This window comes from Pogona vitticeps, chromosome 2 (assembly GCF_051106095.1).
Source record: "Pogona vitticeps strain Pit_001003342236 chromosome 2, PviZW2.1, whole genome shotgun sequence".
Lineage (NCBI taxonomy): Eukaryota > Metazoa > Chordata > Lepidosauria > Squamata > Agamidae > Pogona > Pogona vitticeps.
The window spans coordinates 146,528,687-146,552,455 of record NC_135784.1 but is presented as its reverse complement, the minus strand read 5'-3'; the positions used below and the strand labels follow the sequence as shown (position 1 = coordinate 146,552,455).

The 23,769-nt window shown below is 39.9% G+C and overlaps 1 long non-coding RNA gene across 1 annotated transcript in view; it reads right to left on the bottom strand.

Moving 5' to 3' along the window:
• Nucleotides 1-23,182, bottom strand: part of LOC144586312 (uncharacterized) — a 62,504-nt gene extending 39,322 nt beyond the window's left edge. Inside the window, exon 1 of the long non-coding RNA XR_013541078.1 lies at nucleotides 347-23,182. This is a non-coding gene — a long non-coding RNA (uncharacterized LOC144586312). The remainder of the gene's footprint in view (nucleotides 1-346) is intronic.
• Between the last annotated feature and the right edge of the window lie 587 nt (nucleotides 23,183-23,769).

Below are 23,769 nucleotides of genomic sequence, written 5' to 3'. Positions count from 1 at the left end.
AGATGCAGGCGTAACACCTGAGTCCATATGCCTGCAAAATCCATGCTCCATTTACTAGTACTGGCACGCCTACTGCTTTCATGTAATGCTCAAAAATGGACAACATGGTTAATTACTTTGTGTTGTATAACCAAAAATAATGGTCTTTTACAGAGCAATCTTAAGTAGTTAGTTATGTAGGTAGGTAGGTAGGTAGGTAGGTAGGGAGGGAGGGAGGGAGGTAGGAGGGAGGGAGGGAGGTAGGAGGGAGGGAGGGAGGGAGGGAGGGAGAGAGAGAGAGAGAGAGAAAATTTATATTATGTTTATTAATGCTTAATTCCAAGGCTGCAGTCTTAATTTCTCTTACCAGGGTCTCTTTCTGTTTCCCAAACTGCTTCTTTTCTTTTCATTAAGAATGAATCTCTAAATGTTATTTTTGTTTTGGCTTCTTCTTCTTCTTCTTCTTCTTCTTCTTCTTCTTCTTCTTCTTCTTCTTCTTCTTCTTCTTCTTCTTCTTCTTCTTCTTCTTCTTCTTCTTCTTCTTCCTTCCTTCCTTCCTTCCTTCCTTTCTTTCTTTCTTTGGAGAAACAAAAGGTTAGGCAATTCTTTTCAGTTCAGTGCAGATAGAAATTAAATTGACTGTAGGCCCTCTTATCCTAGTTTTGTTCAGCAAACCTTTTTTTTAACCACTCAAATATAACCCCTAAATAAGGAAGAAGGAGTAATTTTTTTTTTGGTCCAAGGCCCCATGGAGTATCAAAGGCAAGAATGCTGAACATCTTTAACATCCCACACACCTACATTTGGTTGTTAACAGGTTCTGTTAGCAGATCTGCTAAATTAGAGCCCTTTGCCTTGATGGCTCAGGGGCTGGTGTTGAGAGATGATTCGATGGGGAATGCTGTGGTTCGTGAAGTTAATGAAGGGCCCTCTCCCTCTGAAAGAAGGATAAAATAGCCTAGAGATCAAAGCCGACAACCCTACGAAAGATAAGGATGCCATGGGCTTGACAGGATTGGGACTCTGAAAGGGAAATCGCATATTTCCATGGCAGCAGAGAAATACCAAGTATCTGGGGAGAGACAAAGCACAAAGCCGAGGACATGCAAGTGGGCCAGCCATTCACCACACTAGTTACTTTCTCATGGAATAAAGACATTTCAATAAAGTATTACTCCAAGGAAGGAAGGAAGGAAGGAAGGAAGGAAGGAAGGAAGGAAGGAAGGAAGGAAGGAAGGAAGGAAGGGTGACTTTAGTTCTGATCATGCCCAGGCAGGGAGAAAATCTTCCAGTGTATTTCTCAGAATCACAACAACTTTCTGTCCCAGTTCCATCCTGGGCTGGATATCTTTTTCTTGCTGCACTTTTATGCAGATTTTGGTTGTTTGGTTGGTTGGTTTCTTTATTTGATGTATATACTGCCCATCTGAAATCAAAGGCCACTCTGAGTGGTTAACAACAAAATAAGAATAATAATCAACAATATTGAATTATAACAAAATAAACATCAAGAATAGACATATATTAAACTTTATAACTTAAAAAAGACAACACGGAAACATTTAATAAAAGCAGCCAAGGTGGCAGAACCACTAACCTAAGAGTTGATAAGTACTTGGCATTCTGTAGATGTAATATTATGGAAGTCCTGTCTAAACAACCAGGTTTTCAGCAGTCTCTTAAAGGCAGCCAGTGAAAGGGGCAGGCAAATGTCAGGTGGGAGTTGATTCCAAAGGTATGGAGCAATTGCCAAGAAGGCCCAATTTCTGGTCTTCTCTTTCCAGGCCTCTTTCAGGGTCAGATTCCTTACTTGCACAGTCTGGGATATGTGAGTAGGGCAGACAGATCATATTGGTATATGTTTTGTACATCTGTGTGTAAGTGTATTTGTGCATATATTCCAAAATAAATATATTTATTGTGATTTTGTGCAGACTTTTTCTTCATTCAAATGCATTACCGGACTTGAAATTGTACAAATGAAGCAAAATGTACTTCATCTCAATGACACTCTCAGAAGTTATGAAATACTGTCGATTGTTTTCATAAGGAAATGTAAAACCAATTAGTTTCTTTTATTTACCCCCAAGCAACCTAGCTTCACATAACTTCACTTTCAGCTCACAACTAATGAGACAGGCAGGCTGACCTTGATGATGATAGCATTCACCAACAGTTGGTTAAAGTAACGGTGTGATTTTTTAAAAAAAATTAAATATAAGTTTCCCATAAAGTACTTTCCTTCCCTGTGTTCATGAGGTGAAGTAAGCTTAGGGAAGTGTTCACATGGTAAAATAATCTTCCTCTGTTTGTGAAAACACAAGCAGACTACACATTGCTACATCTTGAAAACATGTGAACCCTTATGCTATGAATCCTACACACAAGTAGAGGAATGGTCGCAAAAGCAGTAGCTCTGATGACCCATCATGTGAAAGTGGGATGCTGAAATTCTAAGGAGAGTCTCTCCAGAAAGAAAACATTTCCCTTCCAGATCTCTTCACTCACCATGTAAAAAATCTGTGAGTACCTTTTCCACACTGCCCATCTCATGTATACATGCAAAGACAGTGCCCAGACAGAGCTACACACACACACACACACACACACACACACACACACACACACACACGCACGCACACACACACGCACACACACAGAGAGAGAGAGAGAGAGAGAGAGAGAGAGAGAGAGAGAGAGAGAGAGAGAGAGAGAGACTTTATTTTCTGCCTAACAGACAAATGCGAGTCTCTCAGTCGGAATGTCCTCTGGTTTGCTGAACTGAAATAAGAAGACAAGTGAAACATTGCCTACAGAAACTGTTTGTTTTTAATTATTATTATTATTCTACTAAATCAAGTAAAAAGGTTGAAAGCCCAAGATAAATTATTTGTATGGGTGTTAGGTGATGTTTGTCACAGGTACAATCAGCTTTGGAATTCTCTCAAGCTTATAGCTCCAAACCTGAGGTATGTCTGGGGAGAGGGAGTGTATATGATCTAAAAGTTGAGGTAGTTAGGGCTTCCTCCCATGACACTTGAAGGATGGCAGCACAAATGCACAACTTCGCACAAATACAGAGGGAGAAAGGTATTTTTTCATTTATTAGAAAAATCTTCTGGCCACCAAGTATGACTTTGTTTAACAACATAAGAAATGTCCTGATGGATCAGTCCAAAGGTTCATCTTCAGCAGCATTCTGCCTCTTACCATGGCAAACTAGATGCCTACAGAGAGACCCAAAACAGAAGGATATGAGATCAAGAGGTCTCCTTCTGTGTTTCTTCTCCAGGAATTGGAATTCACAGGCATGGATGTTTCTCATCTTACAGACTTGGAGCCATGGACCAATGCCATCTCTTAAAATTTGCTTAATCCCCTTGGCTCTCACCACATCCTGCACAAAATTTATTCTGCATTGTTAGAATACATCTTTAAATCTGAATTTAATCTTCTAAACCCCATGGGGTTTGCACATCTCTACCTAATGTCCATATTGTTCCCTACACCTATTTATGAGTAAGACTCATGAGTCACATTTTAAGATAAGGAACCATCAAAAGAGGCAGCATCATCATTTGGACAGAAGACTAAGGAGACTGAGAGCTCAAACACATGTGACAAACAAGACCTTATATTGACACCTGCCCAGTGGGGCTGAAAAATAGAGGATACATTGCTCACTCGTCCCCTTTTCCTTATTTCCCTGCATGTCTCTCTCTTGGCTTTCATTTTTTCTTTTTCCTTTTGAACAGCGTCAGAAGGAGGAAGTGGGTTTTAAAAGACTTGCAAAGTACAGTGAAGAGCAGTGTTAAAAAGAAAGAGAGAGAGATGTTAATGCAACACTCCTTTCTAATGAAGAAATGTCCCTTTCTCTGCTCAAGTCCTCTTTTCCATTTCCTTCCTTGCACTTCCAAGGAGGGGAGAAGGCTGTCTCCTTCTCACCAATATATTCATGTTGTTTTTATGGCAGTGGTGGTAGCTTCTACAAAAGCTTTATTAATACCTTTTAATTTTTTTCTTTTTAAAAAGGTACAAGTACAGTGGCCACGAAGAGGCCAGAGCACCGAAAAACCCGACCCCTTTGCAAAGTAAATAAATCAGCAGCAACATTCACATAAGAAATGAAGTGATACATGATTAGTATATTTTAAAACAACCCTCCTGGTGAGGGGGGGGGGGAAATGATTGACTGGCCAAATGAATCAATTTTACTTGCGCATCATGTGAACGGAAATTTATAAAAGGATTTTAAAAACAGCAGAATAAATAAATCTGAGGTACTTTTGGCATGTGTGATTGAGCCCTGATGCACACACCATTTACCATTTCACAGTCTTCTTCGCAATGGTAAACAAATATATAAAGATCTTCTCATTCTAGGTGGTACCTTCTCTGTCACTGCGTTGACTCAGCGAGTCAAGAAATCCACCTAGCAGCTCTCCCCTCCCATGTGAAAGCAATAAGAGCAGCATTTTTTTCTTTTGAGTTTTCTGAATTTTATGCAAACTGCATAAAACCGGTATCTTTTCGCTTTGTGAAGCTAAGCACACATGCACACTAAACACAGAAGAACAGGCTGATTGATCAAAAAGACACGACTAACCCATCCAGAGTGTATAATTCTCAAAAGCCAATGGCAAAAGGTAACGGCTGTCAAAGTTTTCTGCAATTGTACAATTTGCTCAAAAATCATTTTCAGAAAAGTGAAAACTCGTGTGAAGCCTAACAAATTTCACCATATTGCAGGAAAACGTTGGCATTTTTTTTCTCACATGCAAGAATACATGAGTATTTAAATCTCTACGAGATGTACTGCATTTCTTGTTTAATTACAGTGATCATTTCAAAATTTGTATCACTTGTATGTATAAATTAGCACATTCAAATGATATGCAAATATTGTTCTTTGTTGACTTCTCTCAGTGGAATTTAGGGAGGCAGCATAGTTTATACTTCTGAAGAGGTTATTCCATTTCACAGAAAAGAAAACTTACAAGATTATCCTGTTCTTTTCTATTCTGTAGCAAACCCCACTAAATTCATACAGGATACAGAATGGCAACCTAACTATCATTAAAGCTGTTTTTTTTTTAACATCCATCATTACACTATCTCCCTTTTCTTTTTAAATAACAGCCTGAAAGTGTCAGCAGGAGGAAAGGATCTCTTCAGAGGCTTTGTTTCTTCCTGCTATGCCCACTACAGAAATTACGGGGTAATTCAACTACCCTCACCTCCCACTACACATTTCCATTAAGATGTATTATGTAGAAAGTTATATTTAATTTAAACAATCACCTCCTGGGACGAATGTCCCTCCCCCCTCCGCAGCTCCCCCCCCCAACTATTGTTATGACTAGACAGAAGATCAGGCTGAATACATTAGCCAGCCCATGACTCTGGACACCTACGGTTTGGAATGCCATTGCATTCTGAAAGGAGTGGGATAAAAATATCTACTCTCTAGCCCTGAACCCCAAGTAACACAGTAATATTTCTGCCACTGAAAACGCTTTGCTGTCAGTTCCAGCAAGGCAAACCTGGATAGCTGCGGTGGTTTGTTGTCAAAATGAAAAATGGTTCAGTGCAAAAGGTCTCGTGGTTGGGATGCTAACAATCAAGGAGCACTAACTCAAGCATTTGACAAGGAACTTTGGTCTTGCTGTTAAAGACCACTTAATATTGTCCTGCCCGATAATCCCCGCTGTTTAACAACTGTGCAATCCAAGGCTCAGCCATGGCTTTATGCTTTTTCTGAAGGGAAAACCTGGACCATATGTCATAGGTTTGCCTGCATCAGAGAAGGAAAATAAAGGATCTCTTTCACATCCAAGGAAAACAGGAATAACTACTGTTATGATTGCAGGCATATTTGCAAACCGTTTTGCCCATCGTGTCCCTGTCCAGGATAAAAGTCATGGATGTGATGGTCTGTTTTGTTTTAAAAGAATATACTCTAGCAAGGATGAGCTGAACATGTTCCCATTGTTGGAGGACCCATGGGTGACTGCAGGCATCTGTTTAGATGATTTTTTTAAAAAATATCAAAACATTTGGAAGAGAGACAACAAAAATCCAAATACAGTATAAAAAATCCTGTATAGTGTGTATTTGATCAATATACCTTCTCAGGATGATTGTTGGGGATCTGGGGGTTGGGAATGGCATGGTACGGTGACCAATCATTTGAATGCTCTGATTCATTACATCTCTCATCCAGTCTTGGAAAAAATCCATGAAGTTTGCTAATGTAAGGAGTGAAGTGACTTCCTGTTCTATGGAACCTCCAGGACTAGAGCTTGAATACATGACCACTAAGACATGGAACTGAATAGTAGGTTTTCAGTGGTGTCCATGAACAGGTTTTTTGAGTATGTGTGTGTGGTAGATATATAATTATATTGTTCTGTATCTTATCTTCTTTTCTTATGCCACAATTCCAGTGTGAGAAAGCCTAGGCCTCAAAAGTGTAGCCCTCACTATCTGGAGCAATATTTGTGTGAAGAGTTCCAGATTATACCCATCCTTTCACATATCTCACGTCCTAAATGTATGGGATTTATGTGAAGAAGCTGTGGTACAGCTATCTTGTTGAAAATGTAAATGCAAAAAAATGAGCCTTAGAAATGTCAGAGGAATATCTGAAGTGGTGGCCAAGCTATCTGAAAAAAAGAAGAAGAGGAGGAGTAGGAGAAAGAGGAAAAAATATATTCTGCATCTGCGATTCTTCATAAATTATCACCCTGGAGACGTCTGCCTCGGACCATTCTGTCTCATTGCCATTGGCATATTTTTCAGGAAGTCAATGTAGTTTGGGTACTGAAAAAAAATCTGTCTTCAGATACACCTAAAGGGTGCTTTCATACCACTGTAGTTTCAGGGATGGCATGGAGGTTCAGTATGTATCCCAAACCTTATAGGCCAAGAATCCTCAGTGGTCATTCTGCCTGGGAATTTACAGGAGCTGTTGCCCAAAAAACACAGAAACACAAAAGCACATATCCAGTCCATATGGAAAACAATGTATAATAGTCAGCTATAATACCTACATGGCTTATTGTAGCATGTTTTGAAATATAACAAATGATTAATATATGAAGCCTTTGATAACAGCATCATAATACTTATTGGCATGTCTAATTTCTGTCAGATGGGCTGAAAGACTGTTTAATTCAAAAGGAAACTGAACGATGGGATGTATGGTATAAATGGCAGCAGTTGCCAGACAGTGTTGGAGTAACATAGAATAAAACTAAAATTAAATGATAAGATAAAAGCAGGAGGGTAATCAAACAGTGAAAAAGCAAAAAGTTGATTTGTATTTGTAATATGAATTAATTGGATGATGGTATATTTTATGTTCTCCTAGCCTCCAAACCCTTTTTCCCTTTTCCCTATTCCCCCTTACTTTTTGTATTCTCCATCCCTGTTCTTAAATAAATACTTAAAAATGAAAAAAAAAAAAGATAACAGCATCATAATACTTATTGGCATGTCTAATTTCAAATTAAAAGCTTAAAGGTAAAAATGCTATTAGAGTTTTATTTTTTCCCTTTCAAAATGAAGGCATCAACATTTTCATTGCTCAAATTCTCAATCCACATTTCGAACTCCATTTTGGGAGAGAGAAAAAGATATAACACAATCTTGCCCCCTCCCTCTCCTGAAAAAGAAATTTATTTTAAAAGCTGAACTTAAGTGACACAAGGCATTTAAAAACAGATTATAAACAGATTTTGAAAATAGGCCTTTCTCAAAGCCCTCCCTTCTCACTTTCAGTTTCACGTAGCGAGCTTCTTATTTCAGAAGGAGGAAAGAAGTATCAAATAATAGCTGGAGAAAAGCTAATCTGCAGTCAGAGGATTTTTAACAAACATAACCTTTCTGTTTTATGCTTGCAGAGTTTTGAGTCCATTGGCTCTGGACAGCTCTTGTTTCTGTTCCAAATGTTCGCCACTTAATGTGCAAATCATCATTTTTGGTCGTTCAATAGCCCCAGAGGGGATGCTTAAAATGGTTCTACAAATTTATTGCTGAACTTCAGAGAGAAGCGATGGTTTCCCGGACGGTACAAAGGAGAAGGGAGATGTCGGCTGAGAGCAACATGGCGACTAGGTTTGTGTTTCACTGTTTGCTGTGGATATAGACTGGGTGTCTTTTTTTTTAATGGAGGATTACTGACTCATCCAGTTCATGTTCAAGGGCAGAAATGGAAAAAAACTTTGAATCAAGGTTTCCTGGCTGGTCAGCTTTTCCTAGCCAATTCTTGATCCCCTTGCATTTCTGTGTCAATGATGGTTTACAGCATTCAGTAACTCTGCCGAAACTGCACTCGTTTTTTAATCTAACACTGGGAAATTAGAGTCCCATTCATTAAAGCACTGCTCCACTTCAGAAGCACACATCTTGGCATCATAAGTAAAAATCACAGCTTAGCAATGCTACATTTCTGGAATACAACTCTCAGCATCCCCTCTCCAACAGGGTTTTGTAGGTCCAAAATTTTAACTTTACCAAGCTCTGGTTGAAATGAAAGTAAGCTGTCTGTGCACACACACACTGTCTTTGCATTGCCTCTTTCCTTGCCCCTTCTCAGTGGACCCCTCCCTACTCAGGATGTCTTGATTTACTGATGGCTTTATCTCCTATTATAGTCACACAGGGTACCACAATCAGAACAAAATAGGATCTTTGAACATAATGTATTCTGATCCAACTATAGCTTACCAACTCATGTACATGAGGCAATTATGATTAATTCAAGAGTTCCTGGGTTAATGTCAGCACACCAAGAAGTTAGGCTCACACATAATTTGCTAGGTTTAAACTGAGGTAGATACTTCTCAACCAGGCCATTATGAGTAATAGTCGAAACTTTGGGAGAATCCCTCTAAATATTGTGAAAATAATCATCAGATGCCCATTAAGGTGAGTGGTCGGATGAAAGACATGGTGGTATTTATTCTTTCAGACTCTGCTGACCCCAAAACCCAACAAATAGCAGAAAATCCTGCTTGCATGCAGATTGGCTTTCTTCACCAATCCGCCAGCTATCTTTTAGGAGACTTTCCTGATATATGTATCCTTAAAAGAGAAACAAAAAATGCCTTTGCATAGGAATATACCTCTGTGGCCCTTTGAGATGCAAACACTTCCCCCCCCTCAGACTGCCTTAGGTGGTAGGAACTTAAGATGGTCAAGAAGCTAATACTTTGCACTTTGTGCCAGCTAGAAAGCTTTCCATGTATGTGAGGGGGGGGGGAATAGGGGAACAGCAGCTAACAGAGATATCCTGTGCTGGCACCTCTTGAGAATGAAGTTGTTGTGTTATAGATTTAAACATTTCCCCGCATAAAATGCAGTGGTAGGCAAACTTCTTTGTTGTTCAGTCCAGAACTAGATTCTGAGAATGGAGATATTTACCTTGCCCTAACTAAAAATGATAGATTATTCTTTTCTAACTCCATTTCCAAATTTGAATTCCACACACCATTGGGAATGTAATGGTGTCAATACCCATGTCCCTCCATCCCCATGTGCAAGTCTCATCCTTCTTGGTTTGGCATTCACCTGATGGATAGCCCTCCCTCGCTGAATCTTTGGCCTTCTGTCACCTGCAATGCTGCAATATCACGAAGCCCAAAATGGGGGGAATTCAGTTACACTTCTAAAGGTGATTGGGTTATAGTCACTGAAAATTTGCTTCCCTTCTCTTGCATTGATTTCAGCCTGTTTGTACCCTGTTTTCCCCAAAATAAGACCTAACCTGAAAATATGCCCTAATAGGATTTTTCAGGATGCTCATAATATAAGCCTTACCCCAAAAATAAGCCCCAGTTAACTGAAGCCCCACTCTCCAACCTTGTGCAGCAACCAGAAGAAGGTGACATGACTGTATTGGAAAAAAAAATGTAGATTGTTGTACATGAAAAAAATAATAAAACACCCCCTGAAAATAAGCCCTAATGCATTTTTTGGAGCAAAAATTAATATAAGACCCTGTCTTATTTTCCGGGGTAACACAGTAGTTACCTGAAGAATCATCTGTATGAAGAAGCTTCACAATGCAATGCTGTGACAACAGAAAGAATCTTTGGATATGATATGGTTACTCGGTAGTTAAATAAGCAAAAGCAATTAGTGTAAATTCTGCTGTTGTCTTCACTGATAATATTTTATTTTTTCTGGAAAACTATTGAAAGGGAATACTTTTCAGTAATGCTATAATGATCAGATAACCGCACTCCCTGCATGAAGATGTAAATATAAAGATTTGGTATCGCTACTTGAGCCAACCATTGTAATAATAAATCACGCAATAATTATTCCACTGCAGATTCTCACTGTTAATTAGACTATGTAGTGGACTCCTGTGGATGTTAGAGAGACCTCCAATAAAGAAAGAAACAAAAATATTAATTAGTTGAATCCGGCATCTTCCCAAAGTATAGTGTGTCAGCCTGGTGAATGTGAGGTTGGGAAATTCAGGGTAGCGTGCATGCAGGAGAACATCTCTTAAGATGAGTGTTGCTTCAGAATGATGAACGCAAAAGCCAGCAAAGAACTGAAACACAAGCTTTGGTGGAGACAAAGGCTACAGCTTTGTTTTTATCTAAAAGGATTTGCTGCAAACAAATACTTGATTATATGCCCTTCTTGTTATTAGTGATGTCAAGCTCCCTTTGAAGCTGATGCGGAAACTTCAGGTGGTGCAGAATGTGGTGGCCAGACTCCTCACTGGAGTGAGAAAATACCAACACATTTCACCCACTCTGGCCGCATTGCATTGGCTGCCCATCCGTTTCCGCATTGACTTCAAAGTGTTAATGCTTACATATAAGGCCCTAAACGGTTTAGGACCTCGATACTTGACAGAACGCCTGCTTCCACCTAGATCTACTCGGATCACCCGCATGAGCCAGGAAGTGAGGCTGAGGAGCCTAATGACAAGGGAGGCCCAGAAAGAAAGGACACGAAACCGGGCCTTCTCAGCGGTAGCTCCTCGCCTCTGGAACAATCTCCCTCCTGAGATCCGCGCGGCGCCCACTTTGGATACTTTTAAAAGTCAATTAAAAACATGGCTATACATTCAGGCTTTCCCTCCAGTTAATATCTGACTTTTCTGTTTATTCTCTCCTTATGTATTTTCTATTCTATTGTTGTATTCCGTTTATTACAATATGATTTATGTAATTGTTTGTGTTTTTTGTATTATTTCACTGTTTTTACTATATTGGAAGCTGCCTAGAGTGGTCTTTTAGACCAGATGGGCGGGGCATAAATCAATCAATCAATCAATCAATCAATCAATCAATCAATCAATCAATCAATAAGTCGCCTTCGATTTATGGAGACCCTATGAATGAGTGATCTGCAAAACATCCTGTTCCCAACAGCACTGCTCAGTTCTTGTAAACTCAAACCCGTGGCTTCCTTTAGGGAGCCAATCCATCTCATATTTAGTCTTCCTCTTTTCCTGCTGCCCTATTCCAATTAATCACTTGCTCCTGCCTCACCGCAGTGCTTGTATCATGCTCAACTCTATTTGGGATGAGTTGGGAATTTCCACACTTTCCTCCTTTTATTGGGCCTATATCTAAGAGACTGATTTGAGGAACTTTGCCAGCCCTTCATTCTGCAGGCTTACCAAGTTCTCTGGGGCTTTCTTGCCCTGCACTGTCCCTGCCCACAGCAGAATATACAGTAAATCAAGGCAGAGTGGGTGATTTTTCCTGACCTCTTCTACCCTTAAGGTAAGATGGATTGAACAACAAATGTCTATTATGCTCTTTACCAATCAGATTGTGTTTTTTTCTGCAGTATTATTTATACAGTATTATCTATATATTTTATTATATATTTTAAAACTATTTAAATAAAATAAAATAAAAATAAACTTTTTTATTTTATGTCTATTTTGAAGTTACAGTATGTTTTATGATCTTTGATTATTGTTTTCTGTTGTGTTGTAAAACATCCAGAGTGGCCTTTGGCCAGATGGATGGTAACTGACTGACTGACTGACTGACTATCTAACTAAGCAAACAAACTACAGAATTTTTTTACTCTGACTGGCAATGGATTTTTTCGGTCTCAGACAGAATTCCTTCACATTCACAGATGTAATGGGATCTTGGGTATATACAGTCATTGGCCAGTTTCTCTCTCAGTCACCTCACCTCCATTTTCATCAAATGATTGTCTATATGTTTATCAGAAACCTGTAGTTATTTGCAGTTGTGACGCTGCTCCCTGTCCATTCCACGCTAAACAGCCTAATATTGAAGTAAAATAGCTGCCCTAGATAAATGATACCCAGGTAGAGTCAAACCTCTAATTATCTCAACATTTTTCTTATCCTCAAAGGCATAAATGACACTGTTCCAAGTGACTTAATGAAATCTGACTGGAAGGAGAAAATTGAAGTACTAAGCTAGAAATTGATATAATCTCAGAGTCACATAAGGTTAGAGCTGATCTCCCTTGCAGAGAAAGAAAATAATGTTTCTGAGGCAAACCTATCAATTCTTTTGTTTGGCCAAAACAGGGGTTTCTAGCTTGTGAGTGCTTTCCTTGTAGTTCCCAAATACCCTTTCTTTTAAAGAAAGGAGGTGATATGAAACCGGAGCTCAGATACAATATTACTACAAAGCTGCCCCCCACACACACACCTTTTCTCCAGCGATGCCACCTTAGCTCTACCATGTTTAAAATCTTACCCTTCAACATTTCCAAGCTGTCCAGCAATTTCTCTTTCCTTCCTCTTCTTTCTTTCTATAGGAGGGGACGTGGGCGGCATATAAAGTAAATAAATAAATAAATAGGCTAAAATGTTCTGAGACACTCTCTTGGCTATCTCAGAGAATCCCTAGCAGCAGTTCCTCCATTTTAATTCAATAATTTTTTCCTGAAACATCAGCTCCATCAGGCTTCTTCCTCCACTGACCAGCAGCTAGTCTCAGTAAAGTACAGGTGGAACCTATGAGTTCCAGTGACCTCGCACATTTGGCCCCAAGCACTCCTGGCCCACTGTACCCTCTAGGGCAGTGGTTCCTAACCTTGGTTCCCCAGATGTTCTTGGACCACACGTTCCAAAAATCCTGGTCAGCACAGGTAGAAGTGAAAGTTTGTGGGAGTTTTAGTCTGAGCATATTTGGGGACCCAAGGGTTGGGAACCACTGCCTTAGAGGTTGTGGGAGGCAATGTTTCACAGTTTTTCCCCCCAGCATCTCTTCCTTGATTTTTTTAAAATTTAGCTATTTAGTTATTTTAATTATCCACTAGAGAAGTCTGAAGGTGCTTCCCCTGCTCCCAGCAAAAAAAAAAAAGGCTTTGTTAAAGAAAAGAATTGTTGAGTGGAAGAGATGCTGGTCAATTCTCCAAGTCCAGGGGAGTCTGTGCATGGCCCTAAGACTTCTGGAATCAGCACACCTTTGCAACAGAGATAGAGAAGGGGACCAAGAACATACAAGGAATTCAGCAACAAGGACACTAGCTGTTTGTTCTTCCTCTTCTCAAGCTTCTCTTCCTCAAATTGGTCTTTCTAGCCGTCTTATAACATGGCTTCCTTTTTAACCTACAAACGCTTATTTTTTCATGTTGTGACTTTCAGACTGTAAGCTGCAACTGTTTCACTACTAATTTTTATAAGTCACCCAGGGAACTTTTTTTTTTTCAGCAGAAGATATAAATAACAACACTACTGGATGCCCAGATTCCAATACAACAATCTTCTCCTGTTGAACGGGGACATCTCTTTATCACTGGAATGTTTGGAGGAGAAACTATCTATAGACTCAGTCTTTCTGAAATTACAGGTGATGTTGCTTCATTTTTCTCCATTCGTTTTTGGTCATCTGCTATAAAACCTTTTAGCAAAAAAAGAAACCAGCATACTGTACATTGCCTTGGAAATTCCCTACTTACCTTCTGCATAGTAAGGACTGAGGAGGAACAATTTTACCATATTGCGTTTATATGGAATATTGTTACTATTTTGAAACCTGTCTCTTACTTTCTTTTTAAGCTTCTTTTGCTCTGAGCCTGAAACCAATCACGAACTGTGTGCTAAAACGGGATTCTTTTATCCATGGCATTCTGTATCGAGAAGGGTACACTTTGTAGTTGAGATCAGATTGTTTGTGCTCCTGCCCAACTAGAGAGATGTCTACTTGCATGTTGCAAATGATATTTGGCAAAGGATTCATGGTTCCGGTACAGAGGGAACCACAGTGTAATGAACCAAGGACGTACTAAAGTCTGGAATGATTCTGTCCCAGTACCAAAGACTTTTCCCCTATGTGGTAGCCAGGTTTTACTGTGAATGCACACAGACTTCCTACGCTAACCTGACATAATGATGTCACCATAGGACACTGGCATAAGAAGTCTTTGGTGTACATGGGAAGCCAAGCACATTGAATCAGCTTCTGGAACCTTCCCCAGCAAATGTTTAGCTTCAGAACCCAATGGGTGGCAGGGGTGGGTGGGACAAAGAGGAGGTTTGGTGAGTGTTTAAAAAGTACATCTCCTCTGAACCACCTCTGGGGGAGAATTGGGAGTCCAGCCCATCTCCACCTCAGCCTTGTAGCCTCCTTTGACTAAGCCTTGTTTAAACAGCTGGTTTTCAAATGTTTGTTTTGTTGGTAAGGTAGATATAAATAAGCATAGTTTAACTTGCTGTGTTAACGGCCCCTGTCTCTTTTTGTGGCCAATCATCCCTCGTCTGATGCAAACTGATCTTTTCTTCTTCTTCAAGAGAATCATAGAATCATATTTTTGGGATTGTAGTTCACTCTTCTAGTGATGTTCATCACAGGGCAGTAAAAGGTGGTTTGAGGTTGTTGGTTCTAATCCTTTTTAAAAACATAATCAACAGAGCCACATGCCATGGAATTTCTCAGGAATGTTTGGTGGCTTCATAATAAGCCATTGTATTCTTCAGATTAAGGTTGTTGGATTCTTTGTCACTGAACTCCTTTTAATTTGATTAAATTATTTATGCACCAGTAGCATCCTCCTAACTTTCAAGATACAATCTTTTATTGAACAAGGTTGTTAAGATATAGAGACTTTCTTAAACTAATCCACTGGATTTCCTGTGGTGTGGTGTATGGAAAGAAATGCTAGACTGAAGATGACTATGTTAAATTACCCAGCAAATTCACCCCATATTAAAAAGTGGCAAATCTCCCAGAAGACAGTATATTTAGTTATGTAAGTTTCAATACATAATACTGAAGAGGGAGTACACGTATTAAGGAAATACTGTACAGCACCCCACTAAAAGCTAACCCAGTATAGCTGCAATATACCTAGAAATGTGTCTTTTGTCTGAAAAAAATATTTAAATTAAGCTTTTCTAGTATAGTGCTGTGTCAAATAAGCACTGCAGTTTCACAAATAGCTATATTATGTCACCTGCCATTCTTTTAAAGATGTAGCATTGATGGCATAGGGTGGTAGGCAATCTGTGATCCTGGTGAAAATTATAGCAGTTTGAAATGTGGTTTGGACTCTTACCCTGAAAATTGCCCAGAATAATTAAATAGTCTTTTTAGAATTATAGGATCATAGAATGATGGATTTGGGAGAGGCCTATATAAATCAAAGCATACCTGACAGATGCTTCTCTAATTTTCTTTTGAAAGCCTCCAGTGTTGGAGCACTCACCACCTCTCAAGGTAACACTTAGAAAAATATTGGTGATATTCAACCAAAATCTGACTTCCTTTAACTTGAGCCCATTATTGCGTATCCTGCATTCTGAGATGATGGAGAACAGATCCTGTCCCTCCTCAGTATGGTTTCCTTTCAAGTATTTGAAAAATGCTCTTCTATCTCCCTTCCGTCTTCTTTTCTCAAGGCTAAACATGCCCAGTTCTTTCAGTCTTTCCCCATAGGACTTGGTTTCCAGACCGCGCTGATCATCCTTGTTACCTTCCTCTGAACTGGCTCCAGTTTGTCAGTTCCTTCCATACTCTTGAGTGCAATTCATTGGGCCCTGGGAATCTCAACTTGTTCAGAGTAACAAATGACAGTTTGTTAATCAATCCCAAGATACAATCCTATACCCTGCCTTTGTACTTCACGTTTATCTGGAGATTCATAGTTGGTCCTATGGGGAAAAAACTGAGCTAAAATAGGAACTGAGCACTTCTGTCTTTTCTTCGTCATCTGTTATAATTTTTCCATTGCTACTGAGTATCTGAACCACACTTTTTTTCTAACTTTTGCTGTGCACATCCCTGAAGAATACTTTTTGTTGCCTTTAGTGTCTCTTGCTAACCTAAGCATACTCTGAGATTTTGCCTTGCTAATCCCATCCCTGCTACTTGTCTGTACTCTTCTTTTGTGATCTGTCCATTCTTCAATTTCCTATATGTGCCCCCCCTTTTTTTTTTCAGGTCCTCTCAAAGCTTTTTGTGAAGCCACATTGCTCCTTTTTTATTTTTACTTTTTGCTGTCGTCCACTTGCTTTTCTTGTTGGAATTGTTTGTAATTATGCCTTTAGATTTCCTTTTCAAGAAACTCTCACCCATCTTGGACTTCTTTTCTTGTTAGGATTTCCTGCCCTGGGATCTTACTTATAATTGCCCCGAGTTTCTTAAAAGCATACACATGTGGCTACACTCTGCTTTTGTTTCCTTTGAAATCAAGAACTCAAATAAAACAGTCACTTTCTTCCAGAGTACCCCTTACTGATGCTTCTTCCAAGTAATCTCTGTTGGGTAGAATCAAGTCAAGGTTCGTCCTCCATTTTTTTTCGTAGGAGAAAATTATCAGCCACACAAGTCAGGAATTTCTTGGAAGGTCCATATTTAGCAGAATTTGTCTCCCAACAGATATCAAGATAATTGAAATCTAATGGTTGTTGTGGGTTTTTCAGGCTCTTTGGCCGTGTTCTGAAGGTTGTTCTTCCTAACGTTTCGCCAGTCTCTGTGGCCGGCATCTTCCGAGGATAGCATCTTCAGAGGACAGCACTCTGAATTGAAATCTCTCATTACAATTGCACTGTGTTTCTTTGAAATTCTTGCATTTTGTTTTTCAAAGGTCTCATATGCAATTCCCTCTAGGTTGGTAGTAGATCCCAATGACTATGTTCCTTTTATTTTTCATCCCTGTTATATTAATCCACTTGGTGTTGAATTCCATATCTAAGTACTTTGTGGTTGTTCCTCCTTTACTGTCCCAGCCAGAAGCTCCTTTGCCCCAAGCTGACGTCTTGCATAACTGACGTGTTCATTTGAAGGGTTCCTTAGTTTCAGGTTAATTCTGCACTCCTATCAGTAAAGTGTAGCTTCATATGACATGAGTGTATTTCTGTCCTTAGTAGACTCTTCAGTACACATAAAATAAATTACATTGGCAGTTTTGTCAAAACAAACAGGATTTTTATTGAGGGATCCGAGGTAATAGGAACAAATGGGGAAGTGGATTCTGATAAATGAATGATAAAGGAGAAAACAACATTAAACATAAATACAATTCTTTCATATTTAAAGACCAAAACAACTTCTTTATAGACTGCCCATCTTTCTTAAACACACACTCTAAGTTCTATAGACAGCCTTTATTAGGAAACTTTATCACAGACTACTTTTCCTAAAAGACCATAAAACAGACTTCTGACTATCTTCAGCTCTCTGCTCTAACTTTCTGATCTCTCTCTGGGATCTTCCTGATATTAACTCAACTGTCATGTGTTAACTGACAGTCACATACTACTCTCACAACATTTCAGTCATGGTAACCAGTGTTCACATTCATCATATTGATCCTTTTCAGAATCTGTCAGATGACTTTTTGAGTGGAAAAATAAAAGTAAATTCTCAGTATAGAACATACTGCAATCTCCTACTCCAGTCTTCTGAAGATGCCAGCCACAGAGACTGGCAAAACGTCAGGAAGAACAACCTTCAGAACACGGCCAAAGAGGGGCTATAACTCAGATTTCCCAAATACAATCTTTGCCAAATTTGGACATGGTGTGGAAAAGAGTCAGATGAAGAATCTCTGCGGGTTTGGAATCTCTAACTCATGTGGGGGCTGTTCTACTGTTCCTGGAATTCCTGAATTGCACAATTCATGGAATAGTTCATTTTATTGGAAAGTTTGTGGTTCATAGTTAGTGACAAAACATGAACCATCACGAACCACCATTTTCCTGGTTCATGCCCATCTCTAATCTGAATTCACTGTTTCCCATCCTGTTAAAGCTACTTGCCTATGGAGGGATCTGAACAGAATTGTGTGCCCAAAGTAAATTGAGTGCAGTCCAAGATTTCCGATGTCTTTAGGTAGATTGGAGAGAAGGCAGCACTAAGAATAGCTTAACTGGGAATTCTCTGTGGGCATGGATAGTATTTGTAAATTAGTTTGAGATAACAGCTAGCAGTTTGTAGCTAAGCCAGTTTGTTCTCCCTGTCAGTATCAAGTTTTGTTGTTGTTTAGTCATTTAGTCATGTCCAACTCTTCGGGACCCCATGGACTTGAGCACGCCAGGCCCTCCTGTCTTCCACTGCCTCCCGGAATTGGGTCAAATTCATGCTGGTAGCTTCGATGACTTGCCCTAGTTTGCTGTGGTCCACACAGTCAAAGGCTTTTGTGTAGTCAATGAAGCAGAAGTAGATGTTTTTCTGGAACTCTCTGGCTTTCTCTATAATCCAGTGCATGTTAGCAATTTGGTTTCTAGTTCCTCTGCCCCTTCGGAATCCAGCTTGTACTTCTGGGAGTTCTCGGTCCACATACTGCTGAAGTCTACCTTGCAGGATTTTGAGCATAACCTTGCTAGGGCGTGAAATGTGTGCAATTGTACAATAGTTGGAACATTCTTTGGCACTGCCCTTCTTTGGGACTGGGATGTAGACTGATCTTTTCCAGTCCTCTGGCCACTGTTGAGTTTTCCAAACTTGCTGGCATATTGAATGTAGCACGTTAACAGTGTCACCTTTTAAGATTTTAAATAGTTCCACTGGAAAGCCATCATGTCCACTGGCCTTGTTGTTAGCCAAGCTTTCTAAGGCCCACTTGACTTCACTCTCCGGGATGTCTGACTCAAGATCTGCAACCACACTATCTGGGTTGTCCGGGATATCCAAATCTTTCTGGTATAATTCCTCTGTGCATTCTTGCCACCTCTTCTTGATGTCTTCTACTTCTGTTAGATTCTTCCTATTTTTGTCCTTTTTCATGTTCATCTTTGCACAAAATGTTCCTCTAATATCTCCGATTTTCCTAAACAGATCTCTGGTTTTTCCTTTTTTAATTATTTTTCTCTATTTCTTTGCATTGTTTGTTTAAAAAGGCCGTCTTTCTCCTTGCTATTCTGTGGAAGTCTGCATTCAATTTTCTGTAACGTTCCCTATCTCCCTTGCATTTTATTTCCCTTCTCTTCTCTCCTATTTGTAAGGCCTCCTTGGAGAGCCACTTTGCTTTCTTGCATTTCCTTTTCTTTGGGATGGTTTTTGTTGCTGCCTCCTGTACAATGTTATGAGCCTCTATCCAAAGTTCTTCAGGCACTCTGTTCACCAAATCGAGTTCCTTAAATCTGTTCTTCACTTCCACTGTGTATTCATAAGGGATGTGGTTTAGATTGTACCTGACTAGCCCAGTTTTTTCCTACTTTCTTCAGTTTAAGCTTGAATTTTGCTATGAGAAGCTGATGATCAGAGCCACAATCAGCTCCAGGTCTTGTTTTTGCTGACTGTATAGAGCTTTTCCATCTTTGGCTGAAGAGAATATAATCAATCTGATTTCTGTATTGCCCATCTGGTGATTTCCATGTATAGAGTCGCCTCTTGTGTTGTTGGAAAAGAGTGTTTGTGATGACCAGCTTGTTCTCTTGACAAAACTCTGTTAGCCTTTGCCCTGCTTCGTTTTGAACTCCAAGGCCAAACTTACCTGTTGTTCCTTTTATCTCTTGACTCCCTACTTTAGCATTCCAGTCCCCTATAATGAGAAGAACATTTTTCTTTGATGTCATTTCTAGAAGGTGTTGTAAGTCTTCATAAAATTGGTCAATTTCAGTCTCCTCAGCATTGGTAGCTGGTGCATGCACTTGGATTATTGTGATGTTGAAAGGTCTGCCTTGGATTCGTATTGAAATCATTCTATCATTTTTGAGATTATTTCCCATTACAGCTTTTCCCACTCTATTATTGACTGTGAGGGCTACTCCATTCCTTCACTATCAAGTACCTGTCCTTAAGAGCAGAAAAAACTGAAGGTGGAGGAGATGAATGGTCTGAGAATAGGAAAACAATCTGAAACAGAGGCATGGGGCAGCTGTAAAAGCAAGGTCAGAGTTCAGAGCCAGGTCAGAATATCATGTGCTCCATTTGCAGGAAATAAGAACTGAAAAGTGCAGTTTTATTCAAACTAGTGGTTCAGTTAATCTGACATCCTGGTTGGGCCTACTGTCGAACAAATACTGTTCACAAGTATAAAAGTGGAGAAAACAGAACATATTTTCTGATGGTCATTCAGCAATTTGGGAATTCTGGGAGCAGAATGGCCCCCACATGAGTTAGAGATGCCAAACTCACAGAGATTCCTCAGCTGACTCTTTTCCACACTATCTCCAAATTTGGTAAAGAATGTATTTGGGACATCTGAGTTATAGCCCCCAAAGAAGGTCCCCCAGGAAAGTAATCCTCAGAAGCTGGCTAAAGAGCAGTTTCTGCAGCCCAACTGGTTGACCATTTTGTTTACAGCAAAGTTCTGGGCTCATGGATGTGAACAACGGGAATCTTGCAAAGTAATCAACAGTTCTATATACTGTATGTGGAATCCAAATACTTAAATATTTCCCTTTTAGTGGAATAGTGATTTCTTATACTTTGTTAATTGAGGGCTGTGATCATTGTGTTAGCAGCAACAGTTCTATGTAAGGATGGTGTTCATGATGTAACTGTCACCGCCAATACTTTCTGCATGTATTTTCCCTCTGACGTCACTGTTACAATCCCACACTCACTCCCAACTATCTGTACTGAATTCATACCTGAATCTCTGGATAATACTCCAACCAGCTGATGAAGTGGGCTATGCTATAATAAGGTTGTGCTATAATAAATTGAGTAAGTTGCTTCTCAGCAACAAGTTAACATCACACGGCTACCCCTTTTGGAAAAGGCATCTTTGTAGCTTCCCTATATTTTTTTTTCAGCTACAGAAAGTGATCATTTCTGTATTTCCAAATATATCACATTGTCTTGTTCTTCATCTATACACGGGCAATCAGATTTCTACATTTTAAGAATGTGCTTCACTATAGCTTACTAGTTATTTAATTAATTTTATCCCACCCTTCTCCCCCAACTAAGGACCCACAGCTGCTGCTCTAAGTACCTGAAACTTCTGGTGCCTCTCTACAGACTGCTTGGAAGGCACAGACACTAACAAGAAATGCAGTGCTCTAAAAGTCTGTGCACTATTCCATGTACAAGATATATTCTGAAATATTTTATTTTATTTCAGAAGGATTTAATGACAGCACAGGGCTGCTAGCAGCTGTGCATTTTTAAATGAATGTCTCCGACAGCTTGGGCAACTCATATTTTAAACCAAACTGGTGTGCAAGCATCAGAGTTGTGCCACTCCATGCTGATTTTGGATGCACAAAGAAAGAGTCAAAGCTACATTTTCAGTCTGTGCCCAGAATGTACAAAATACTGTACAACAACTTGCTGTTAGCAGCCTTTGTGGTGCCATAAAAAAATCTGGAAGACAGCTTGGGGGTCACAAAGAGTCGGACACGACTTCACAACTAAACAACAACAACAAAATCTGGGCAGAGTGAAAAAAGAAAGAAAAGCTAGCTCTGAAGGCGTTAGTGAATGCCTACAGCTAATGGTATTTCAAGCCTCCAGACCATCCCTGTCCAGGCATCACACCATATTATTTAAGCTATGGGTGATGAATATGTGGCCTTCCAGATGTTAATAAACTGGGACTTCTGTTGCCCTTCATCACCAGCTAAACTCTGGTCCATCAACAGCTGAAAGGCCACCAGCTCCCCCCACCCTGCACTAGTGTATTTCCAGTTCTTTTCCATGCTTCTTTCTTGCCTGTGGCATTTTGCAGCTGTCCCAAAGTCCCTCATTTATTCATAGATACCCTCAGGTGAGGGAGCTTTTCCTCGCCTCTAGTGATGCATCCATGGTTGATGCATCCATGCCAAAAGGTGTGTGTATCTGCTAGGATATGAGCACAACACAGGCTTTTCTGTTGGTTGATGGTTTAAATGTCAAATTTGGAGAATGTACAGTCTAGAGAAAAAGCAGGTTTCATTCTCCCAAGGGATGTGTAGGAGGGAGAAGTATGTTTGTAACTGTGATAATTTTCCACATTGAAACTCCCTTCTCCCTGAGTTTCATCCTGTCAAGACTCAAGTGAGTATATCAATGGATTAAGGAATGGTTTGTATCGGAAACCAGTGTTTGTGGTGTGTCGCTGTTTTAACAAGCTGCTACTGTTGGCATTTTGGGAATGCTGTATGTGGGTGGGAAAGCCTTAGGATATTGTGTGAGTGCTTCTCTCTTTCTTTTGGTGTCTGGCTATCTATACCTGCTGCAGGCTCCAACAAGGTGTTGTGTGAGAAGTCCCAGCAGAACACTGGAAATTCCCACACAAAACTCATTTTCTTGGCAGTCTAGGCAATGATGTCATGTGGAATGTATGACAAAGAGGTTTTCCCTCTTGCACACATTCTAAATAAAATCAAGTTATCAAAATAATTTCCTTATAGCCCTATTACTGACTTGTTTAAGAAGAAAAGCTCTGGAAGATCAGTTCATGAGTCTATCCGGTCCAGGATCTTCCTTCCAGTCATGACCTGATTGGCCACAAACAACGGCTGACACTTAGAATATAATGTTGCCAAACAGCCGTAGTAGGCAAAGTATGGCCTGCAGGCCACATGTGGCCCCTGTGTCCTTTTCAGTTCCAAAGGGTTTAGGATGATGGTGCGGAGAGTCCTTTGGAAGTCACCATTTGCAAAGAAGCAGCCATGTTAGGCTCTGCAATCATACCCAACCAACCAACCAACCAACCAACCAACCAACCAACCAACCAACCAACCAACCAACCAACCAACCAACCAACCAACCAACCAACCAACCAACCAACCAACCAACCAACCAACCAACCAACCAACCAACCAACCAACCAACCAACCAAAAAACAAACAAACAAACAAACAAACTGTTGTAGCACCTTAAAGACAAACATATTGTTGTACATATATATGAGCTGAGCTTTCAAAGTATCAGAGTGAAACAAAACCACAGGTTACAAACAGAGTAGGTGCACCAGATGGATTGGCAAATTGACAATTGCAGTATTGTCACAAATGATTAATAGGAAGATGTTGGTTTCAGTTGATAGTCACACACTTCCTTTAAGGTGTGAAGTAGCATCAAGAGTCAATACTTGGAGAGTCAATTACCCATTACAATCAGTTTGTTTGTTTTTATACCATCTTTTTTCTTTAAAAATAACCCAGGGCAGTGTGTTCTCGAAGGCTTTCACAGCCAAGATCCGATGGTTGTTGTAGGTTTTCCAGGCTGTTTGGCCTTCAGAGGACAGGAGCTAGAACTCTCTCTGTGTTCTAACTCCTGCCCACCAGGACACAGAGTTCTAGCTCCAGAATCTAATCTATATTCAAGACTTTAACAATTCCTATTTTTGGTTGTTGTAACATATCTTCAGAGGACAGGAGTTAGAACTGTGTTCTGGTGTAGTGTGTGGGATAGTTGAGTATTTGTAGCTGTGTGTGGTCAGCTT